Below are 22,500 nucleotides of genomic sequence, written 5' to 3' on the forward strand. Positions count from 1 at the left end.
ATTTCTAATGAGACGATAATGCGAGGTCCCGTGTGCAGCAGGCCACTGCAACGAAAATGTTGTCCCTGATAAAATGATGTAGTACATTCCACGTTGATAGTGACGCTGCATTGTAGTACATTCCACTTTGATAGTGACGCTGCATTGTGATACACACTCTCCCCCTCCCTTGAGAGAACAATCGAAATTCCACACAGAGAAATCACAAAAAAAAGAATATAGTATTGCCTATACAATGCGATGCTATACAATATATAATGCAATGCGACGCAATACAATACAATACAATCCAATACAATACAATACAAAAATATGCAGATTGTATTCAACACTGCGTTGAATCTATATATTCGTCAAGAGCCCCCAACAATGTGATCCGTCCTGCTCCAAGTGTGTCTGACGTCAGTGTGGAGGAAGCTCTCAGATGATTCAATGACTATTGCAACAAGCGGTGTGCACGAAAGAACCTTTTCGTGTCGACAGATATGTGCCGAGAAAAGTGATGAGTGCTTTGACAATGAAGCAATGGTTGCAGAAAAAAATGTTCCAATGTTGCTTTCGTGTTATATTCGTAAAGTTGTTTCAAAAATGATGTGCAACCTGCAATAGCCCAACAACTGAATTCACACACACACACACACACACGGGCAGCCGCACTAACACTCCCTCTCTCCATCCTCATGAACACACATCACAACCAAGTGATAAGTCTGGATGGAAACAGCACGTTCTTAAATGGTAGGGAGGGGTAAGCCCCAACCATAGTAACGGGTAAAGTGACATATTTTCAGGCCTGATCTGAAATACTCTTGGGACTGACTGTGTCGGAGAGAGTATGGTAGAGAGTTCCAGAGCTTAGCTGCTGAAAGGAAAAGCTCGTTGGCCATGCTGTTAGCGTGTGAAAGTAGGAAGCTGAAAGGCCCTGGTGTCAACTATGTACAAGAGATGGGGCTGCAGAGAAGAGTTAGGCAGACTGGAGAAGGGATATCTGAGATGTAATTGGATGTGACGTGAAGACAGTCCTACACAGGATATCTAAGAGGTAGTGTGATGTGATGTGAAGACAGTCCTATACAGGATATCTAAGAGGTAGTGTGATGTGATATGAAGACAGTCCTACACAGGATATCTAAGAGGTAGTGTGATGTGAAGACAGTCCTATACAGGATATCTAAGAGGTAGTGTGATGTGATGACAGTCCTATACAGGATATCTAAGAGGTAGTGTGATGTGATGACAGTCCTATACAGGATATCTAAGAGGTAGTGTGATGTGATGTGAAGACAGTCCTATACAGGATATCTAAGAGGTAGTGTGATGTGAAGACAGTCCTAAACAGGATATCTAAGAGGTTGTGTGATGTGATGTGAAGACAGTCCTATACAGGATATGTAAGAGGTAGTGTGATGTGATGTGAAGACAGTTCTATACAGGATATGTAAGAGGTAGTGTGATGTGATATGAAGACAGTCCTACACAGGATATCTAACAGGTAGTGTGACGTGAAGACAGTCCTATACAGGATATCTAAGAGGTAGTGTGATGTGATGACAGTCCTATACAGGATATCTAAGAGGTAGTGTGATGTGATGTGAAGACAGTCCTATACAGGATATCTAAGAGGTAGTGTGATGTGATATGAAGACAGTCCTATACAGGATATCTAAGAGGTAGTGTGATGTGATATGAAGACAGTCCTAAACAGGATATCTAAGAGGTAGTGTGATGTGATATGAAGACAGTCCTAAACAGGATATCTAAGAGGTAGTGTGATGTGATATGAAGACAGTCCTAAACAGGATATCTAACAGGTAGTGTGATGTGATATGAAGACAGTCCTATACAGGATATCTAAGAGGTAGTGTGATGTGATATGAAGACAGTCCTACACAGGATATCTAAGAGGTAGTGTGATGTGATATGAAGACAGTCCTAAACAGGATATCTAAGAGGTAGTGTGATGTGATATGAAGACAGTCCTAAACAGGATATCTAAGAGGTAGTGTGATGTGATATGAAGACAGTCCTATACAGGATATCTAAGAGGTAGTGTGATGTGATATGAAGACAGTCCTACACAGGATATCTAACAGGTAGTGTGATGTGATATGAAGACAGTCCTAAACAGGATATCTAAGAGGTAGTGTGATGGGGGGGGAGGGTTTGGGGGGGGGGGGTAAAGTCCATACAGGCCGGGGCAGAGAGAGGCGAGGCGAGTAGCGTCTATTGTGTCTGCGCTGTGTAATTGACAAGCGAAAATTATATGTCACCACCCAATCTCTCACACCTCGCAATCCGCAGGTGTAAGAGGTTGGCTGTGGAAATACTGTTCCCACCTGCCTGAGAACAACAGGTGACCAGGTCCATTGTAGATATCATATGGGTCGTTTTCATCTTAAAACTAATTTTATGTGTCAATGAAGAACATCTTGAAAGATCTGACAAGACAATGCCAGTAAAAGTGCGGGATTTGATTGAAGGTGAACTTGGTTGATATCTCGAATATCTTAACTTTTATGTGCGTTGAATTACGTTAGGATGGAAAAAAAAACCAGATGGAGCAAAACAGATTGAAATGCAAAGCATTCAGATTGTTGTATGATCTTAACGAAAGAAGAAATCACACATTGGCTGCAAATATATGTACAGCATTTGATAAGTGTGGGTATTCCTTTCTTTGGGACAGTGAGGGTGTGGAATCTGACCCCGAGTTTAGCTAAATTTTCTAGCAAAGAATTGTTGACTACAGACAGCAAGAACGGGACAGTCATGCCCAAACCAGTTTCAATCTGAGGGCCCCGGGTTCGAATTTTGGTGACGGCACCTCGTGGATATTTTTCCCATCTCCCAGGTCAACACATGTGCAGACCTGCTGGTGCCTGAACCCCCTTCGTGTGTATACGCACGCAGAAGATCAAGTATGGCTGCCTACATGGCGGGATAAATAAACAAAACGGTCATACACGTAAAATGTTACATGTCTGCCTGAGTGTGCATGTGTGCATGGCTGAAATCTGATTGAATGACACAGGAAACGAATGATGAGCGCCCAGTGGCAGCCGTCGGTCGGCTCTACCCAGGCAGGCAGCCTGTGGTGCAAATGACCCCGTGTGTGTAAATCGCTGAGAGCTTGGTCTCTGACCGAGGATAGGCGCTATATAAGTATCCATATCAATCAATCAATCAAACCAGGGAGCGACTGTGATTTTATGAGACCTTGAAATGAAGACATACCAGAAGTTCAGCACAGCAGGCATTACGGCCATGTAGATCAGCTGAGAAGGATGTATTACATAATGTGTTTTTGTCCTGCACACAGCCATGTAAGAGAAAATAGGACTGTCATGTGTGTTCCGGTTCAGTTCCTTGTTTTTTCACCCCGCGGTAACTGATGTGTGACACATCGTCACAGTGAGATAAAGCTATCCTGCAGCAACTGATGTGTGACACATGGTCACAGTGAGATAAAGCTATCCTGCAGCAACTGATGTGTGACACATGGTCACAGTGAGATAAAGCTATCCTGCAGCAACTGATGTGTGACACATGGTCACAGTGAGATAAAGCTATCCTGCAGCAACTGATGTGTGACACATGGTCACAGTGAGATAAAGCTATCCTGCAGCAACTGATGTGTGACACATGGTCACAGTGAGATAAAGCTATCCTGCAGCAACTGATGTGTGACACATGGTCACAGTGAGATAAAGCTATCCTGCAGCAACTGATGTGTGACACATCGTCACAAAGAGGTAAAGCTATCCTGCAGCAACTGATGTGTGACACATCGTCACAGTGAGATAAAGCTATCCTGCAGCAACTGATGTGTGACACATCGTCACAAAGAGGTAAAGCTATCCTGCAGCAACTGAACAACTGATGTATAACACAACGTCACATTGAGCTGGGCAGAGACTAGATTCACTTTTTGGAAACATACATCCAAACATGCTGCTTTTCTGGTTTCATGAGTACGTATTGTAAATACTTGCTAGGGTCCCTTCAGAATGAGCTGATGGTTTATGAATAAACAATTTTTCAGTTTCAGTTTCAGTTTCACTCACACACACACACACACACACACACACACACACACACACACACACACACACACACACACACACACTGTCTACGCAGAACAGTTCAGCTTGTTGCAGTGCAGGTGGGCCCAGACAACACACTGGCAATGTCAGTTAAAGCGTGTTGGGCCAGATACGACATCTCCGAGGAATGGCTCCACTGAAGTGCTGGAACTGAAAATGTTTCCAAAAATGTTCAGAGGATGATATGTTGTTTTCAGAGGTCGTGGGTGTCCAAAGTAAATACAGACGAAAAAATCTTTTTATAGGTCCTTCAAATTACTTTTACATCGAGAGCATGATAACTTATTAAGTTCAGTTTCGCGTTCATCAGGTTCAGACTTGGTAACAACGACTTGAAAATAGATAAGCGTTTCGTTAATAACTCTTTGGGTTTGACATGTTCTTTCTGCAACAGAATTGAAGACAACCTGCACTTTATAGACAATAGACTGATAGGGATAGATATCTTGCCAAGTAGATACATACAAGTTTAATTGTCCTGTCAACGTGTTGCTTAAACGGCTGCATTGTAACGAAGCCCTAATGACAAGAAGATATGCAGCAATGTATAATTATCTTATTTTCCTTGAAACGCAGAGAATATCTTGCTAACAATTTCTATTTTATTCTATTTTCTCTACAAGCCACTTGTTCACGTACACCTGTGTTTAGTGACTGGAGGCACAATTATTAGATTTTACTAATCTTACGTGCGAATCTCTCTCTCTCTCTCTCTCTCTCTCTCTCTCTCTCACGTGTTATCCTCCCACCCATTAACAATACAATGTCTAGTACGTCAAACTGATGATTGCAGAGCACCCCATGGCCTCCCCCCTCCCACACACTCCCCTACCCTCCCCCCTACCCCCTCCTCCCTCACACACTCCCCTACCCTCTCCCCTCCTCTCTCCCTCACACACTCCCCTACCCTCCCCCCTCCCCCCTCCTCTCTCCCACACACACTCTCCCTCCGCTCTCCCTCCTCTCTCCCACACACACTCCCCTCCCCTCCCCCTCCTCTCTCCCTCACACATTCCCCCCCCCCTCCCCCCTCCTCTCTCCCTCACACATTCCCCCCCTTCCCCTCCTCTCTCCCTCACACACTCCCCTCCCCTCCCCTCCCCCTCCTCTCTCCCACACACTCCCCACCCCTCCCCCTCCTCTCTCCCACACACTCCCCTCCCCTCCCCCTCCTCTCCCTCACACACTCCCCTAACCTCCCCCTCCTCTCTCCCACACACACTCCCCTCCCCTCCCCCCTCCTCTCTCCCTCACACACTCCCCTCCCCTCCCCCTCCTCTCTCCCACACACACTCCCCTCCCCTCCCCCCTCCTCTCTCCCTCACACACTCCCCTCCCCTCCCCCTCCTCTCCCACACACACCTCCCTCCCCTCCCCCTCCTCTCTCCCACACACACTCCCCTCCCCTCCCCCTCCTCTCCCTCACACACTCCCCTCCCCTCCCCCTCCTCTCTCCCACACACACTCCCCTCCCCTCCCCCCTCCTCTCTCCCTCACACACTCCCCTCCCCCTCCTCTCTCCCTCACACACTCCCCTCCCATCCCCCTCCTCTCTCCCACACACACTCCCCTCCCCCTCCTCTCCCTCACACACTCCCCTCCCCCTCCTCTCTCCCTCACACACTCCCCTCCCCTCCCCCCTCCTCTCTCCCTCACACACTCACCTCCCCTCCCCCTCCTCTCCCTCACACACTCACCTCCCCTCCCCCCGGCCCCCCCCCTCCTCTCTCCCACACACACTCCCCTCCCCTCCCCCTCCTCTCTCCCTCACACACTCCCCTCCCCTCCCCCTCCTCTCTCCCACACACACCTCCCTCCCCTCCCCCTCCTCTCTCCCTCACACACCTCCCTCCCCTCCCCCTCCTCTCTCCCACACACACCTCCCTCCCCTCCCCCTCCTCTCTCCCACACACACCTCCCTCCCATCACCCTCCTCTCCCTCACACACCTCCCTCCCATCCCCCTCCTCTCTCCCTCACACACCTCCCTCCCATCCCCCTCCTCTCTCCCACACACACCTCCCTCCCCTCCCCCTCCTCTCTCCACACACACCTCCCTCCCCTCCCCCTCCTCTCTCCCACACACACCTCCCTCCCCCTCCCCCTCCTCTCTCCCACACACACCTCCCTCCCCTCCCCCTCCTCTCCCTCACACACTCCCCTCCCCTCCCCCTCCTCTCTCCCACACACACCTCCCTCCCCTCCCCCTCCTCTCTCCCATACACACCTCCCTCCCCTCCCCCTCCTCTCCCTCACACACCTCCCTCCCATCCCCCTCCCCCTCCCTCACACACCTCCCTCCCATCCCCCTCCTCTCTCCCTCACACACCTCCCTCCCATCCCCCTCCTCTCTCCCTCACACACCTCCCTCCCATCCCCCTCCTCTCTCCCTCACACACTCCCCTCCCATCCCCCTCCTCTCTCCTTCACACACTCCCCTCCCTCACCCACCCCCCCCCCCCCCCGGCCTCCCCCCTCCTCTCTCCCTCATACACTCCCCTACCCTCCCCCCGGCCTCCCCCTCCTCTCTCCCTCATACACTACCCTACCCACCCCCGGCCTCCCCCCTCCTCTCTCCCTCATACACTACCCTACCCACCCCCCGGCATCCCCCCTCCTCTCTCCCTCATACACTACCCTACCCACCCCCCGGCATCCCCCCTCCTCTCTCCCTCATACACTACCCTACCCTCCCCCGGCATCCCCCCTCCTCTCTCCCTCATACACTACCCTACCCACCCCCCCGGCCTCCCCCCTCCTCTCTCCCTCATACACTACCCTACCCACCCCCCGGCATCCCCCCTCCTCTCTCCCTCATACACTACCCTACCCACCCCCCGGCATCCCCACTCCCACACACGGATGTTGATCCGAAACTTACTCTTTGGATAGTAAGTTTTCTTCTCAATAGAACTCAGTCCGTCCGCTTTCATTCTGCCCACTCTTCTCTAATATCTACTTCTACTGGTGCACCCCAAGGTACAGTGCTGTCCCCTGTTCTTTCTACACTGTACACAAATGACTGCAGAGGCACGAAGGAAACTCCTGTCATAAAATATTCTGATGATTCAGCAATTGAAGATCGGTCCAACTCTGATGCTATTTATTTCAGTGAAATTAAAAAGTTCTGTTCTTGATGTGAGGAAAACTATCTGGTTCTCAACGTATTGAAAACAAAAGAAATGTTAATAGATTTTCGGAAAGACCCCTTGCCCCTTGCCTGTAGCTGACCTTGTTATTGATGGTCAAACAGTGGAGAGGGCCAATGAATATAGATATTTAGGCACCATCTTAGACAATAAGCTGACTTTTGGCAGAAATGTTGATTCCATTCATAAGAAATGTCAATCTAGAATTTATTTGTTTACGGAAGCTTAGAAATGTTGGTATAAATTCAAATATTCTTCCAAGTTATTATCGATGTTGTATGCAGTAAAATTGTGGGAGTGAAACCAGCTAGTATGCAAGAGCTGTATGAAAGTCGAGTGGTCAAAAAAAGCAAGCAGATAGCAACTGACGACACCCATATTTTAGCAAAGTATTATGAGCTATTGCCATCAGGACGACGCTACGGAACTTTTAAGATGAAATCCAGAGCTCTGAAGACTTTTATTCCACGTTCAATCCACCTTTTGTGTGTGTGTGTGTGTGTGTGTGTGTGTGTGTGTGTGTGTGTGTGTGTGTGTGTGTGTGTGTTTACTGAGCTTAAAAACGTGACAATTGGTTATTATGAATGTGCAATATGTAGGAGGAATAATGTGCAATATCAGGATGAATGTACAATGGAATATGTCTAATGCTAACGTCCATATTCTAAATATATTTCTGTTAATAATTACGATGTAATAATTAATTGCAATGTTTTAAAAGCGAATATGTGAAGTGCTTTTATTTGAGAATATATGTTTATTGCTCTTGTTTAATCAAGTAATCCGCGTGTGTGGGGTGGGTCGGGGGTGAGTGGGTGCGGGTGTGTGCTGATTATCTGGTTGTGGGTTTCCGCAATTTATCTTTATTCTTATCATATCTATTATAATCAATGTGCAATATAGTAGACTATGCTTATAGTTATATTCAAATAATGTTTCTTAATTCTTTCTGTTTTTACATTCAGAATACTAGTTATTACCTGCAGTGTGTGGATGTATGGATGGAACGGTGTATGTGATATTTTTTACATTTGTGTCTTCGTAATATTCGTAAAAGCTGTTGTTGACTTTTACAGTTATGGTCCCCATGTTGTTTATTTGTCAATGTTGTGATAATGCACCTGACCAAATTTCTCCAGTTGGAGATAATAAAGTTATTCTTATTCTTATTCTTACACTCCTCCTAAGCTTCACACCCCCTGAACCCCCCACCTCCCACACACATTCCCCCTATCCCCCGGTGATTTACACAGTGGAGTGACTCAAGACAGGAAACTGCTGTCAGCACTCGTGCAAGCCCATAATGTACCCGTTTTACAGCCCATAATGTACCCGTTTTAACAACAGCCCACCCACTCGCTTCTCCCTTGATGTCTTGATGCGCTGTCGACGTCTGTGGATGTGGCTGGCGTCTGGGGACACACACGTTGTGTTCATGTCAGTGGGTTCTGAGGTGACACACGTTGTGTTCATGTCAGTGGGTTCTGGGGAGACACAGGTTGTGTTCATGTCAGTGGGTTCTGAGGTGACACACGTTGTGTTCATGTCAGTGGGTTCTGAGGTGACACACGTTGTGTTCATGTCAGTGGGTTCTGAGGAGACACACGTTGTGTTCATGTCAGTGGGTTCTGAGGTGACACACGTTGTGTTCATGTCAGTGGGTTCTGAGGTGACACACGTTGTGTTCATGTCAGTGGGTTCTGAGGAGACACAGGTTGTGTTCATGTCAGTGGGTTCTACTCAGAAATATCTGAGTTCATGGCAAAGCACTTCAAGGATTCTATAAATGCTTCATTGCGTCTTTTTAACTTTCTTTTTCATGAGCTGATCTATGGGCCGTATTCAAGACAAAATTCATTTTGCCTTCAAGCAAGTTATCTTTGACATGGTTGGGACCCGCTGGTACAGTTTACCTTGAAGGATAAGTTATCTCTGTATTCAAGACATATGCAGTTCGCTCAGACAGCTAACCCATGGTCTTTTTTTTAATCCCGATTATTCCATCTGCGCATGCTCTCTGTTTCACTTCTCATCGCACCACAGCTCGGAAGATTGTCGAGAGAGTTCGCAAAACACGTGTTCGCAAAAAGAACGTGTGTTCTCTGTAAAGCACGTCTGTTTTCCCTTTTAAAAAAAAAAAGAAAGAAAGAAAGAAAAAAAGAAAAATGCTGCAAAAGGATCCGCCATATTTACCTCTGCTTCGTGGGCAGTCACCCTTGGCAGGTAGTAAGGGTAAATTGCCTTCGGGTTTGTAGACACGCGAGTAGACTCTTGTGTTCATTAATACTGGATATGCTTACCCTCGGGCAGTCTGCCTTGCCTCAGACAGATTACCCGCAGGTACACATTTACCCTCAGGCACAATGTTCTCTTGAATACCGCCCCTGGGAATCTCTGACGAAGATTGTGAATGTATGCAGCAAGGTTGCGAGTGTGAGACAGAGCAGCTTGAGTGAATTGGACAAGTAAGAATATGACAGGAAGCCACACACATTTGATTTTTTGCGTGTGTCTGTCAGTGTGTGCAGTTGTGTGTGGAGCCGAGGGAGGGAGACAAGGGGAAAGGATGATGGGTATGGTGAGACAGATGTCATCTTGTTCAATGTTATCTCAGGTTACGTTGGTAGCCGGGGTGGGGGGGGGGGGTGGCAGGGGGGTGGTGAAGAAGGGGTTGAGGAAGGAGTGAAGGGAGGGAGATGATTGTTTTGTGTTCTCCCCAATCCTGTGCATCACTCCCACCCCTCTTACCCCCTCACCCCCCTCACCAGGGGTCCCCTGTATATACACAGCCAAACCCGAGCTCGTCTGCCTGGCAGTCCACGGGGAACTGTCGAAGCGAGGTCGTTCGGAGGCCACACACCTGAGGAGACCCTGGTCTGCTGCCAAGTCAGTGGCCGTGGTGCTGAGTGCAGCCTGTTGTGATGCAGCACCACTGACAGCCGCCCCTGCTGACGGCAGTGACCACCTTGTCAAGGAGCGGGACTGAGAGAGCGCCGCCTGCAGAGTGGGAGCGCCAAGGTGACAGCACCCTTGTTCTGTAGTACTGTAGCACTGCTTTATCACAACACCTTTCTTTCTGTCCAAGTCGTCTTCCTGAGCAAAGTGTCGTGCTCAGTTATTAGCTGAGCTAGGTGTGTGTGTGTGCGCAGTTATCAGCTGAGCTAGGGGTATGTGTGCTCAATTATCAGCTGAGATAGGTGTGTGTTTGTGTGTGTGTGTGTGTGTGTGTGTGTGTGTGTGCTCAATTATCTGCTGAGCTATGTGTGTGTGTGTGCTCAGTTATCAGCTGAGCTAGGTGTGTGTGCTCAGTTTTCAGCTGTGCAAGGTGTGTGTGTGCTCAGTTATGTGTGCACAGTTATAAGCTGTGCAAAGTGTGTGTTTGTGTGCTCAGTTATCAGCTGAGCTAGGTGTGTGTGTGCTCAGTTATCAGCTGTGCAAGGTGTGTGTGCTCAGTTATCAGCTGGGCTAGGGTGTGTGTGTGTGTGTGTGTGTGTGTGTGTGTGCTCAATTAGCTGAGCAAGGTGTGTGTGTGTGTGTTTTCAGTTATCCACACACACACACACACACACACAGAGTAAAGAACCCACTTGGCGCTGTCCTGATAAGGTGAGAAACGTGTTTCGCTCCGTGTGTTATCTGACTGGCTGGGGAGCTCTTCTCTTCTCTTCTCAACACTGTTGACAGCGATAAGAGGTGCTGCCAAACTCTCTCTCTCTCTCTCTCTCTCTCTCTCTCTCTCCACAGACACACAGACAGACAGACAGATACACACACCTTGATTACTTCCTGGCAAAAGCAAGAAAAAGCCTCAACTTACTAAGGACTGTTAGCAGGCAACACTGGGGTCAGGATACCTCTGTACTTATATATCTGGTAACATCGCTGGTACGCTCAAAGTTAGCCAGTGCATAAGAGATACTTTTTTCAGAACCAAAAAACATGTTGACAAAATTACAAAGTGTTGACAGTAAAACATAATAAGCTTGCTTTTGGCGATCCAGTTCACGATGATTGTATTTTAACAACCAGAAACTGAAATACATCTCTTTGAAGAACAGATGAGATTGGCATCAGCAAAGTATATCTTGAGAAGTACAACAGTTCAAAAGTCAGATACTGCCGAGATCTGTTTAAAAATCAAACCTCCATTTCCCTAAAAGAGCAGTCTATTAACTCCCTCATAGCTACAATTACCTACACCTCTGACATTTTTAAAACACCGGGAGTAAACCCGCCAAATCAAACTGCCCCTCGGTTATCATATAGGACAATACCTAATTGGGAGATGAACAACGCTACCTTTGACACAAATTACATAGATTTGAAGAAAGCTGAAGCCCCAGGTCTCTGTTTTTCGCTGAACCTCACATTGAAGAAAACTGTCTAAATCACTTTAAGGTATTTACAGATGGTTCAGTATTTCATTACAACCAGACAGGGGCTGCATTTATTATCCTATCAGTATTAAAAGTGGAGAAATACTATGATATTGGTAAATAATTTTCTATATTCACAGCAGAACGTATGGGTATATTAATGGGTCTAAATCGTTTCATCCATCTTCCCATTACAACATTTAAGGTGCTTTTTGTGTCGATTCTATATCTGTTTTACAACCATCAAAATTAAAATCGTTTAGTTTGAAAACAAAGGGAGCACTCGAAACAGAAATACGTCAAGTCATTCATTTTTTCACCATTAGTGGTACAAAGATTACTTTTTGTAGGATTTCTCACGAAGGGATTGTAGGAAATGAGCCGGTGGATCTTTGTGCGAAAAAAAGATGCAATTAATATTCACAGTGTTTTAGTAATTCGCATTCCATTTTCATTACAAGAAGGTTATACACTGGAGAAAACCTGCTGGAGTCATGTCAATAATCTGAAATTAAGGCATGACCCTGTCAGAGAAAATGTTAACATATTGCACGACACGACACGACACAACACAACACGAGTCGACATAAGTGGAGTGATGGCCTAGACCTAACGCGTTCGCCTAGGAAGCGAGAGAATTTGAGCGCACTGGTTCGAATCACGGCTCAGTCGCCGATATTTTCTCCCACTCCACGAGACGTTGGACACCAGTCATTCGGATGAAACGATAAACCGAGGTCCCGTGTGCAGCATGCACTTAGCGCACGTAAAAGGACCCACGGCAACAAAAGGGTTGTCCCTGGCAAAATTCTGTAGAAAAATCCACTTCGATAGGAAAAACAAATAAAACTGCACGAAAAAAAAGGTGGCGCTCTCAGTGTAGCGACGCGCTATCCCTGAGGAGAGCAGTCCGAATTTCACATTGAGAAATCTGTTGTGACAAAAAAGAGTAAATACAAATACAAATACAAAATAGATCGTATGTGTTCTTCCAAAACCAAGGGGCACAACAGTGGCAGAAGGATAACTAGTTATAATATACATACGACGACTGGGTGTCATAAAACAATGTCTACTCCTTTACGCTTATAGTAATGTGTGCAATTACACCAGTGCATTTCATTTGTAAATGTGAACAGCTGAAAATATTTTTACCTCTCTCAAAATCTGCCGTTCCATCTGTTTCCGTTGGAAACGTTTTAGATGACAATCATCTTGTGTCTGAAGTAGTTATGAGTTTAGATGACAATCATCTTGTGTTTGAAATAGTTATGAGTTTAAGATTACAATCATCTTGTGTTTGAAATAGTTCAGAGTTTACATGACAATCATCTTGTGTTTGAAATAGTTTAGAGTTTACATGACAATCATTTTGTGTTTGAAATAGTTCAGAGTTTAGATGACAATCATTTTATGTTTGAAATAGTTCAGAGTTTGATTAAGAGCCCCACTGGCTTTCTGTTGAAACTTACTAGTTGAGCAGTTAGTTTCTTGTTGTTGTTTTTATGATTCATAATTGTTAGTGATGCAAATTCAGGAAATACAGTGATGACGTGAGACACGGGGTGGGAAAGTGTAGATATTTCAGTCTAAAATCACACACACACACACACACAGAGAGAGAGAGAGAGAGAGAGAGAGAGAGAGAGAGAGAGAGAGAGAGAGAGAGAACAAGAACAAAAGAAGAACAAAACTTTAATCTCCAGGCCTCCGGCCCCTAGAAAGAGGTCAAAAGTACACAATATGGTGATCACTCAACCACAACAAAATGTAAAATACGTACTAACTTAACCTGTAGAACAAAAGTGCTTCTCGTGCATTGTAAATTAATTCTAACTTTCATCATTGTTGTCACAGAATTCCTGTCGTATCTTCAGGGCATTAAATATATAAATGCATAGTTTACGAATACTGTAAACAGAACCATTCTTCATCAAGTGAACATACGATTGACCTTCGGAGTTCAGATGTTTTTGCCGCAGGTCATTGTAAAGGACACAATTGTTTATAAAATGGTTTTCATCTTCGATTACATTACAACGTTTACATGCGTAATTTGAATTACATTTGAATGTTCTTCTAAAAAATGATCCATTTATTGGGAGCAAACCAAGCCGTAATTTTACTAAACAGTCCCTAAAACACTTGTTATCCACATATTCACAATATTGCTCACACTGAAAACCAGTTTTAAACAGTCTGTAGTTATGATATATATCTTTAGACATTACTGACTCGTCCCACTCCTGCATAAATATATCTTTCATTCTTTGCTTAAATAATGACAAAAATGTTTGCTCACAACCAACGCCTTGTTGCAACCAGACATATCCAAACCCAAGTCTAAATAAAGTATTTTTTTACTAAAGACACCCAGCATTTTTTTCCCCTTTCGTCTAAGTTAAACAACATCAAATATGCCTGTCTGGGTAATCGTTGCACATTCATATTCAGCAACCTTAACCAGTACCTGATACACCTTGTTGCACTATTTATATATAGTGGATAACGTCCTAATTCGCCGTATGCAAACTTGTTTGGTACTCTAAGTGTTATGTTCAAAAAACGTTTACATGCAAAGGAATGAACTTTCTCAATATTATCAAGTCTGTTAAGACCCCACATCTCAGAAGCGCACAAAAGAATGGGTTGTACCTGAGCATCGAATATTTTGAAAAAACATCCTTTGGAAATATCATTCAGCTTCGTTATATATTTTATACAGTCAATGCATGCATGTTTGCCTTTTGCTGCTAAAATCCCTACTCCTTTGTTTATACTCATTTTTGTTGTAAAAACAAACCCTAGATAATTATATTCATTCACTACTTCTAGAGCATTTCCATCGAGATTCCACTTTTCATATCTTCCCAAAAAGCCACCTTTTCGAAAAACCATCACTTTAGTCTTGTCAGTATTTACATTCAAGAAGAGTGTTTTACATGCATTATTCAGAATATTAATTTGATTTTGCAGACCAATCGCAGTATTAGATAGCAGTACAATATCATCTGCGAACAGAAGAATGAACAACTCTAATAAATTAGGCAAAAACTGAATTCCATGAATACCACTGATTTCAACTGCTGAACCAATTTCGTTAACAAATAACGAAAACAATATAGGGCTCAACATACAACCTTGCCTTAAGCCAACGGGACAATCAAAAAACTCAGTTAACTTATCTTCAATACGTACGCAAGACGTAACACATTTATACATAGCAATGATAGCATTCATAAATTTCCCCTTTATACCTTTCTGAATCAAAATATAAAACAAAGGCTGACGTTGCACAGAGTCAAATGCTTTTCTCAGATCGACAAAACAGGCGTAAAGCTTGCCTCCCTTCTTTGATAAAGATTTCTCGATAACCGCGTTCAGAGTAAAAATATGATCTGTTGTGGCATAACCACGCCTGAATCCAGCCTGTGACTCTGTTAGCATATCATTTTCTTCAGCCCATTTGACAAGTCTTCCGTTTAGCACTGATGTATAACATTTGCTAATAAGACTGAGCAAAGACACGCCCCTATAGTTGTCTGTTGATCTACTATCTCCCTTTTTAAAAATTGGAACAATTATTGCCTTCGCCCATTCATCTGGATACGTGCCCTTATCAAACAGAGAGAGAGAGAGAGAGGGAGAGTGCATTTGTGTTACATAGGTAGTATGTGTATGTGTAATGGGATGGGTATATCTATTGTGTTTATGTACGTGTGTGTGAAACAGACATGCAAGTGTGTATTTTATCATCACACCATTCTGATATATATATATATATATATATGTGTGTGTGTGTGTGTGTGTGTGTGTGTGTGTGTGTGTGTGTGTGTGCATACATGTATATATATAATTTTTGTGTATATACATATATTATATATATATATATTCATTCATTTATTTATTTATTTATTGAGAGAGAGAGAGAGAGAGAGAGAGAGAGAGAGACAAGACAAGACAAGACAAGACAATGGTTTATTTGTTAGGCCTCCGGCCCATAACAAAGGAGTGGGCCACTAACAAAAATATTACATAATGAATCAAATAGTGTGAATAATATATCAATGCACATGTGACTTGCAAGCTCTCTCTCTCTCTCTCTCTCTCTCTCTCTCTCTCATTATCTCTCTCTCTCTCCTCTCCCTTCCCTCAAACACATGCACGCACGTATATACACACCCACATGCACGCTCGCGCGCTAAACACACAGATCCAGCGATCTGGGTAAAGTGAAATGCTGACAAGCTAACAAAACTTACAAAAAATTAATTACAAATTGCAAGAATCGGAAAAAAAAGGGGGATGGGGGGTTGACGTATACGCCACAGGGTAACAAAATGCATATCTATATTCATCCACTCGTGTCCAAGTACAAAAGCTCCGCTCTCACGCCAAAAGCCTTGCATACAAAAAACGATAACTTCGCAACTAAAGATTCCGACACACAGGACATCAAAGCGGCAAATTTGAACAAGGTTGGATTTCTGTGATATTTGGCAGGTAAATGTTCTTCTCTTAGAGTCTGATAAACTGGACAAACCAAAAGAAAGTGATATTCTGTTTCAAGGGCTGTGTGACAAAAACTACACATTCTCTTATCACCAGGAACAGGATTATACTGTAAAAAGCGACAATTCAAATCTGACATACCCATTCGAAATCGTGAAAGTAGACGGCGTACAAAAAAGTTTTTCACGACCAGTAAGTACGGAGATGTTGTAAGTGATTGGTTGTAAACAGAATACACTCGATAGAATTCATGTGACAGCAGTGAGGAATGCCAGCTTTGCTTTGCACAATCAATTAACCGTTGCTTAAAACAACGAATAAACACACATTCATTACCAACACCTTGTGCCTCCCACACATAACCAAAGCCGTACATGTACAAAACATTTCTAATACTACAAGCCCATGTGATATAATTTTGTGTTTGCAGATGTAGTAACATATTGTATGCTTTCTTGGGGAATCGATCATTGCTTAATTTTAGTAGACGTAACCAAAACTTAATACATTTAACATAAGTCATCACATAGAGTGGAAATCTACCAGTTTCACCATAAACCAAATGTCTAGGAGCTTTTGAATGTACGCCTAAAAACTTTTTTAAAGCGAAAAGATGTACACCTTCGATTAATTCAAGATTTTTTGTAACTCCCCATATTTCAGCTCCATATGTCAACACAGGTTGTATCTGACAGTCAAACATTTTAAAAAAGATACCAGGGGAATGTTCTCCAATCGCCCAAAGTGTTCTAATGATAGCAACGACTCCTTTTCTGGCACGACTTGCAAGATCTTCTAATGTTGCTGTAAAACTAAGGCGGGTTGACAAAAAGATACCTAAGTACTTATATACATTTACAATTTTCAAAAGTTCATTTCCATAGAACCATCTCTCGTTCGCACCAAGGTAGCCACCATTTCTAAACACCACCACATTAGATTTTTCTAAATTGACAATTAAATCAAGTCGCTTTGCTGTGTCATACAATATATTCAGCTGAGTTTGAAGACCTATTGGGGTATCGGATAGCAGAGCTACATCATCAGCAAAAAGTAAGATCAAGAGCTGGACAAAGTCAGGAGAAAGCTGGATGCCATGCATGCCACCCGCAAGCACATCTGAGGTCAACTCGTTAATAAATAAAGAAAAAAGTAATGGAGAACATACTTCACCTTGTTTGAGGCCACGAGGGCACATAAAACTGTCTGTGAAATCACCACCAACTCGTACTTTTGCTTTGACTATTTCATACATACTTTTCAGAGCCTGCAGTATTTTACCATTTAAACCATTCTTTTTTAAAATTACCCATAATTTATTCCTGGAAACACTATCAAAAGCTTTTTTAAAATCAATAAACGCGACATATAATTTTCTGTGTCTAAGCAACTGCTTTTGTACCATGGCATACAATGTGAACACGTGGTCAGTTGTACTGTGTTCTGCTCTAAAACCCGCCTGCTCTTCCCCAATCAGACCATGCACATCAATCCAATTACTGATACGTTTGTTCAGAACAAAACTGTATATCTTGCTACATATATTCAAAAGTGAAATGCCTCGAAAATTATCTGGATTATTTGCGTCGCCCTTTTTGTGTAGGGGCTGCATGACTGCAAGAGACCATTCTTGAGGAAACAAACCATTGTCAAATATGTGGTTGAAGAATTTAACCAGAAAAGGCATAATGCAGTCCACACTGTTTTTGTAAAATTCGCCTATGATGCCATCAGGACCTGCCGCTTTATTGCTTTTCAGAGCTCTGATCGCAATCCGTATTTCAGACTCGGAGATACTACAGTTCAGTAAATCAGATGGTGCGTTAACATACATCACAGCGGGTTCAGCAATGGATTCATTCACATCAGTGGAGTCAGAACTAAACACAGCTTTAAAATGGTTAAACCACTGCTCTTTTGAAATACTGGTCTGGCAAGACGAGCGCGGTCTGACTGAACGAATGGTGTTCCAAAATTTCTTTGAGTCATTTAAATTATTTTGTAAATCATGAATAAAATTGACTTTATAATTCCGTTTCTTTCGTCTTAGTAACTCCTTATATTCACGTCTTTTTTGTATGTAATTCAGTCTGACTTCTTCTCTGTTTGATCTGTTAACCTTTCTCAAAAGTTGTCTTAATACCGTTCTACTTTGCCTGCATTCCAAGTCAAACCAAACTCGTCTCTTCTCAGCGCCGACAGAAACAGTTTTCAACATACATTCGCCCGCAACTTCAAAACATTCATTAAATTTTTCAAGAGCAAGATCAATATCACATTCAATCAAGTGTGAAGCTTTATCAATAAGAGCAGCGATATGGTCTGAACACATGACATCACAATATGAATTACTTTTCTCAGGGTCCCATTTATATTTGGAAAACGAAAAAGATGACTGATTGTCAGAAGCAGCATCAGTCTGAAACTGAGCACATGAAAGTGACAACTCGACAGCTGCGTGCTTGGATTCAACCATAGGTAAAATCTTGAACTGCCTACACTTACTCAGCAAACAATGAGAAATGACGAAAACATCGATCACACTACAACCATTCGGAGACACATATGTAAAATCACTCGAAAAATTGAATTGTTTAAGGCCATTGACAATGGATAAGCGGAATTCATCACATACATTCAGCAGGTATCTTCCAAATGGATTAATTACGTCATCCTTTGATGAAGAGAGAGAGAGAGAGAGAGAGAGAGAGATTTTATAGATGTTTTGGCGTTAAAAGGTGGTTGTTGCTTATTCGATTTATCGTATAGAATTAAGATTTTGACTGAAATTGATATACACAAAACTTGTGATAAATAAATGACAAAATAACTATGTTCAATTTTGGAGCAGCAATTCAAGCTTCTCATTGTATCATATTATTTCAACACTGACACATGACACTGGTACCCGATCAGCTACTCACAGTATAAGCGTGCGAATTTGAAATGGTGAGAGAACATCATCAAATCCTAACCATGACCGGCTGTGGATTTCAAGAGGAGGAACTACACTCTCTGGATATGTGTGGCGTTTATTCCGACTTGAAATCACGTCTCCTTGTGACTGTCATGTCCTGGTTTTCCAGACATTGGCCAGATGGCATTGACAACACGATACTCCAAACTCCAACTTCTCTGTTGCCATTCAGCTCTTTTCAGCTCCAACTGGCAAGATTTATGAATGTTTTAACGTTCGCAGTTCACAGCAACTCATTGTGTAAGATCCTGCAAAAAATATTAATGTACATGTACGAAAATGTATTGATTTCTTCTTCTTCTTCTTCTTTTATATATATATATATATATATATATATATATATATATATATATATATATATATATATATTGTGTTTAGTTTTAGTTTCCGTAATTCCTATCATGGTTTTTACAGTCTTCAGTCACACATACACACCTCATCTCCTCCACTCTACAACATGTATTGCTTTTGGAGTTCAGGCAGATGGTTGGTGTGAATTTGAACACCCCACTGTCAAGGTATGGTAAACCTTGCCATTCCATATCACACCATACAACACCACATCATTCCACACCACACTACACCTTGCAATACTACACCACACCAAACCATACGTGTGTGTCTGTGCGTGTCAAGAACTCTGCATGCAATATGAATTCCAGTTGGAAATCTGCCCAGTTCTGCTAGAGTTGGCAGATTCATGGCGTCGTCCCTATCAGCGACAACCGGGGAGGGACGGAGCCGGGCCTCCTGCCTCAAAGGGGCCCACCAAAGCGACCGGTGCCTCTGTCAACCTGAAGGTCAGGGGAAGGCAGAGTAGAGCGACTGACCAGACAAATTCACCACCTGTCAACCTCACAGTAGCTCAGTGGAATGCAGAAGGGCTGAGAAACAAGAAACCAGAACTCCAGGAGTTTCTCCGAAATAACAACATTGATGTCATCTGCATTCAGGAGACCCATTTAAAAGATCCCCAAAGATTTTTTATTAGAGGCTACGAAGCCTTCCGCCAAGATCGAGAGGACAGACACAAGGGAGGAATCCTCACCCTCATCAAAATCTCCATCCCTGCAGTAGAAACAAGCAGATCGGGAAAAGAGGAGCTAGAGCATCACACAGTCAAGCTGCTACTGCCCAGCGGAGAACTACTGATCACCAACTGCTACAGCCCTCCAGGCTCAGCTCTAGCGCTACACAAAGTGAGACGAAGCTTCCAGACACCTTGTGGTTGGAGACTTCAACAGCCACTCGCCAAGCTGGGGCTATGAGGAAATGGACTCACGTGGTGAGGAAGTAGAGGACTGGATGATGGACAACAAGCTCATCCTCATCAACCATCCAGAGGACAAACCCACCTGCTACTCCAGAGCATGGAAGACCTGCTCAACACCAGATCTGGCCATCGCCACAGAAGAGGTTCAGCGACTCACCTCCAGAACAGTCAACACACAGCTAGGGGGAAGCGACCATCTGCCAGTCATCCTCAGCATTTCCAGCATAGGATGCACCCAGCACAGAATGGAACCCAGCTGGAACTTCAAACGAGCTAACTGGACTCTCTTCAAAGGAAAAGCAGACAACCTCTGCCAAGACATCAGTACCTCCAACAACCTCAACAATAATGTCAACCTTTTCAGCGATGCACTGCTGCGAGCAGCAAAGCAGTCCATCCCAAGAGGGAAACGCAGAAACTACAAGCCCTACTGGAGTGACACTCTGAAACAGCTCCATGCAGACCTAGACTCCGCCAGAGAAACCATGGAGCAGAGCCCCACTCCTGACAACATCCGGGAATACAACACCATCAAAGAAACCTTCCAACAGCAGAAGAGAACAGAGATACAGAGGAGCTGGAATGAGAAGACCAGCAGTCTCAACATGGAGAAGGACACCGGCAAGTTGTGGAACCTGACCAAGCTTCTGAACGAAGACACGGGCACCAGACACAGCAGAACTGTCATTGAGGAAAATGGCAAGCACCACGCGGGCAAGCAGGCAGCCAACATCCTTGCAGACTTTTACAGAGAGGGCAGCACCACAACACTCCCTGAAGCCCGAGTGCAGGAAGTCCAGAGGGAGATCAAGGAGAAGCTGAAACAGCAGAACCCGAGTCAGTCCATGATGACAGCCTTCTCCATGGCCGAACTCAGTGCAGCCATCAGGAAACTGAAGAAAAAGAAAGCCCCTGGGAAAGACGGCATCCCGAATGACATGATCAAGAACCTGGGACCTGTAGCCAGACAGAAGCTTCTCTTGATCATCAACCAGTCCTGGGACACAGGGAAACTTCCAGACCAGTGGAGAGAAGCCATCATCGTCCCCATCAGAAAGAAGCAGAAGGATAAGACTAAGAAGTCCAGCTATCGACCAATCAGCCTCCTGAGTTGTCTGGGCAAGGTGATGGAAAGGATGGTGAACACTCGACTCCTGAAACACCTTGAAGAAAACCACCTGCTCAGCAATACCCAATCAGCCTACAGGAAAAACCGCAGCACCGAAGACCAGCTGGTGCACCTTGCACAGGAGATAGAGACTGCCTTTCAAGAAAAGAAGAAGGTGCTTGCAGTCTTCGTGGACCTAACCAAGGCCTTCGACAAGGTCTGGAAGGCAGGACTTCTCCTGAAGCTCCTCAACAAGAAAGTGGAAGGGAAGATGTACCGCTGGATCCAGGATTTCCTCCAACACCGCAGGGCAAGGGTAAAACTCGACGGAAAAACCAGCCATCGGGTCACTCTACAGCAAGGTGTGCCGCAAGGAGGAGTCATTTCCCCTACACTTTTCCTCATCTTCATCGACGACATCGCTGAGAAGATCTCCAAGCATGTCTCCAGAGCCCTCCACGCTGATGACTTTGCTGCCTGGAGTGCTGCGGAATACCTCACGTCCGCCAGCCACAGAATGCAGGAAGCACTCAACCACGTGGGAACATGGGCCTCTGCCTGGGGAGTAGACATCAACACCACCAAGACAGTCTCAGCAATCTTCTCGCTGTCACCGATGTCAGAAACCTCCCACCTCAAACTGAACGGAATGCAGTTGAAACAGGATGACACGCCAATGTACCTGGGTGTGAAGCTCGACAAGCGATTGACATGGAACCCCCATCTCAAGGACATCGAGAGACGAGCAACCAGAAAACTGGCCATCCTGAAAAAACTCGCCGGGACCTCTTGGGGTGCCAACAGCAGCATACTGCAGAGGGTGTACACTGGAACTGTCAGGCCAACCCTGGAGTATGGCAGCACTGCCTGGGCCACGGCATCAGCAACCAACACAAGCCGCCTGAGCAAAGAAGATCGCCCACACTGATGAGTGTCCATGTGGCACTGGACCCCAGACCCCTGAACACATCCTCCAACACTGCCCAACCCATGAAGCTCTACG

General features: G+C 44.4%; 1 protein-coding gene across 1 annotated transcript in view; it reads left to right on the plus strand.

Annotated features, from left to right (window-relative positions):
• LOC143278093 (hydroxysteroid 11-beta-dehydrogenase 1-like protein) overlaps positions 1-22,500 on the plus strand; it is a 54,546-nt gene that overhangs the window by 14,928 nt on the left and 17,118 nt on the right. The window contains exon 2 of the mRNA XM_076583127.1: positions 10,041-10,269. The gene's annotated coding sequence lies outside the window, so the exon portion shown is untranslated. The remainder of the gene's footprint in view (positions 1-10,040; positions 10,270-22,500) is intronic.

Source organism: Babylonia areolata, chromosome 35 (genome assembly GCF_041734735.1).
Source record: "Babylonia areolata isolate BAREFJ2019XMU chromosome 35, ASM4173473v1, whole genome shotgun sequence".
Lineage (NCBI taxonomy): Eukaryota > Metazoa > Mollusca > Gastropoda > Neogastropoda > Buccinidae > Babylonia > Babylonia areolata.